At 43.3% G+C, this 3,673-nt stretch overlaps 1 protein-coding gene across 2 annotated transcripts in view; it reads left to right on the forward strand.

Moving 5' to 3' along the window:
- Positions 1–3,673, forward strand: part of LOC138961867 (zinc finger-containing ubiquitin peptidase 1-like) — a 467,703-nt gene that overhangs the window by 43,662 nt on the left and 420,368 nt on the right. Inside the window, exon 10 of one of the 2 annotated variants that reach the window (XR_011454330.1) lies at positions 281–563. The exons of the other annotated variant lie outside the window; for it this stretch is intronic. The gene's annotated coding sequence lies outside the window, so the exon portion shown is untranslated. Of the gene's footprint in view, positions 1–280; positions 564–3,673 lie in introns of those variants that run through there. 2 annotated transcript variants of the gene reach the window in all.

Below are 3,673 nucleotides of genomic sequence, written 5' to 3' on the forward strand. Positions count from 1 at the left end.
GAGAGAGAGAGAGAGAGAGAGAGAGAGCAAGCACTGAACGGAGTTCACAGTTCAGAGTCAGAGTTCGCAACACCGGCAGCAGCTGACCTAAAACTTTCCCAATACATCCGAGCATTACTGGAAATTTTCACCTAACCGACAAACACTGAAAAATAAATTACGTCGTTACTTGTTATACTCTGTTAAATGGCTGTGTCACACTGTTCAGACGTGAATTGTGGAGGATAGAGGTTTTAGGCAAAGCCTAATCTTACAACCTGTCCCTTATAATTACTTAAAGGTACTGAACTTGTCAAATCCAGGTGCACGGAGCCCCTGGGGCTTTTAGTCATACATCAGGCAGCTATCCGTTAGAAGAACTACCAAGTTTCATTGACTTGCACCCAAAGAGTCAAGAACTGCGATTTTTTTACGAATTAATTTCGTACTCGGACCCGGCTGGTCTTGACCTATTTTTGGATCTAAATTTAGATCAGGTAGATCACCACATCATGCACAAAAAGACACGTCACTAGCAAACTATGTCAGACGTCATCATGAGTTTGTGTAAAACACTGAAATGGAGGCCGGAATCACTCAGTTGAATCGAACTCCGACCAAACACCACGTAATAACTAGGTTAATTTATGCACTCGTGTGAACAAGAAACTGTCGAGCTTCACCGTGAGATGTCGTCGTTGGGTAGTTTTGGGTTTGTTTTACTACCATAGGAGGATTTTTGAACTGTAAATGCACTCAGCTGCAACAAAAACGCAAAACGAAGGCTGTGAGCTGCACTGTGCCTTTAAGAGTCAAAAACCGAGCAGGTTAGTTATTGGGATGTTGACCAAACGCATCCTTCACGTGTCTGAGAACCTAATGGACTTTATATTGGACAGACAAACAAAATAAAATCAGTCTTTTGGACTTGTTTCAAGTGTCACCGAGTACAGTTAACTCCCCAAGGCCTTGCTTAGAACTCTGTCAGTGTTTCCAAACGGCAGCTGTCAGTGGTTCTGAGCCAGCTGAATCCAGTTTTTGCTACTCAGTCAGTTTACATTTAGTACTTAGGCTTTTCGGGTCACGTGAATCACAGGTCAAATCGGTCAAACAGGACACAGTGTGTGAATACATACGCAGACATGTGACTGACCCTACTCAGTGTACACCGGGCTACGCGGTCCGGTACCATTCACACGCCGCGTAGTAGGCTGAGCATAGTCCGAGTGAGGGTCATGCAGGCTTTCAAAATAGACACTGATCGACTGAGTGACATTCCGGAAACCGCAACGATCGAGTCGTCGATGTCAGCGCTGTGGGAAGAAAGAAGACGGCTGAGCTATACTATATAAACTCCGCGCACACACACACACCGTCCACGACACACTCCGCACACACACACACATGACACACACAGACACACCCACACACTGACTCAGTCACGAACAAACACACACAAACACACGCACTCAGTGATACAGATGACACACTGTGACACTGACACCCACACAAACACACACACACATACACACACACGCATATACACGCGCACACACTGACACGGCACACTCAGTCTTACACACACACACCGTCGCACACACACACACACACACACACACACACACGGCACACACACACACTAGTGACACACACACACCGTCGCACACACACACACACCGTCGCACACACACAGGCACACCGTCGCACACACTCACACACACACACACACACACACACACCGTAGCACACACACACACACACACACACACTGACACACACACACCGTGGCACTGGCACACACGGCACACTCAGCATGGTCATGCACACCCACACACACCCACACACACACACACACACACACAGACACACAGACATAGACACACACACACACAGACACACACAGACACACACACAGACACACACAGACACACACAGACACACACAGACACACACAGACACACACAGACACAGACACACAGACACACACACACACACAGACACAGACACAGACACACACACACACACACACACAGACACACACACACACACACACACACACACACTATTTCGACGCTTTATTGTACCGAACTAAAAGGTTCAAGCTTTCACGTATTTTCGTAAACAAACCAATTAACTCCTAGCAAGCTTACCAAACCATACAGACCAAATGCTCAAACAATTCAGAAGATACTTAATAATGATAATAACTGGACATTTTCAAGTCCCTAACCTATGGCTCTAGGCCCTTTACAAAAGAACATGTACAAAATAGAACAATTAAATGTACAACCTACATAAAACAATCTAACGGACAAAAATCACGTATCTGCTATACACACTATATATACACACATACCAACAATCATACCAACTTTAAGGGAGAGGAGTACGTGGAGATATGGAATGGAAAAGACATTAGGCCGGGTTGGTGTAATATTGTGTGAAAAAGAAAGTTTTCAACTGTTGTTTGAAAGAGCTGAGAGAGGTGCAGTGTCTGACAGAGAAAGGAAGAGAGTTCCAGAGTGGTGGTGCAGCACAACAGAAGGTTGGCTGGCTATCTATCACATTTTTTTGGAGTGATGATTTCTTTAACAGGGGTCACGTGACCGCCGCTCAAATGAGGGCGCATGTACCACAAAACTCAACCCGTCAACAAAATAAAACAAGTCGGTCGCGTAAGGCGAAAATACAATATTTAGTCAAGTAGCTGTCGAACTCACAGAATGAAACTGAACGCAATGCCATTTTTCAGCAAGACCGTATACTCGTAGCATCGTCAGTCCACCGCTCATGGCAAAGGCAGTGAAATTGACAAGAAGAGCGGGGTAGTAGTTGCGCTAAGAAGGATAGCACGCTTTTCTGTACCTCTCTTTGTTTTAACTTTCTGAGCGTGTTTTTAATCCAAACATATCATATCTATATGTTTTTGGAATCAGGAACCGACAAGGAATAAGATGAAAGTGTTTTTAAATTGATTTCGACAATTTAATTTTGATAATAATTTTATATATTTAATTTTCAGAGCTTGTTTTTAATCCGAATATAACATATTTATATGTTTTTGGAATCAGCAAATGATGGAGAATAAGATAAACGTAAATTTGGATCGTTTTATAAATGTTTATTTTTTTTTTACAATTTTCAGATTTTTAATGACCAAAGTCATTAATTAATTTTTAAGCCACCAAGCTGAAATGCAATACCGAAGTCCGGGCTTCGTCGAAGATTACTTGACCGGCAAAATTTCAACCAATTTGGTTGAAAAATGAGGGCGTGACAGTGCCGCCTCAACTTTCACGAAAAGCCGGATATGACGTCATCAAAGACATTTATCAAAAAAATGAAAAAAACGTTCGGGGATTTCATACCCAGGAACTCTCATGTCAAATTTCATAAAGATCGGTCCAGTAGTTTAGTCTGAATCGCTCTACACACACACACACACAGACAGACAGACAGACACACACACACACACACACACACGCACATACACCACGACCCTCGTTTCGATTCCCCCTCGATGTTAAAATATTTAGTCAAAACTTGACTAAATATAAAAAGGTACCAATACAAAAATGGACAAAACTTCAGCTATTTTAGTCTATAAATAGCTCCTGACAGACAGACAACTCTGCAGAGCAGTTGCTGTAAAAGGGGGACTACTCCGTTACCCTGTCGCACCTGTGCCAGTGCC

Source organism: Littorina saxatilis, linkage group LG3, assembly GCF_037325665.1.
Source record: "Littorina saxatilis isolate snail1 linkage group LG3, US_GU_Lsax_2.0, whole genome shotgun sequence".
In the NCBI taxonomy this organism is placed as follows: Eukaryota; Metazoa; Mollusca; class Gastropoda; order Littorinimorpha; family Littorinidae; genus Littorina; species Littorina saxatilis.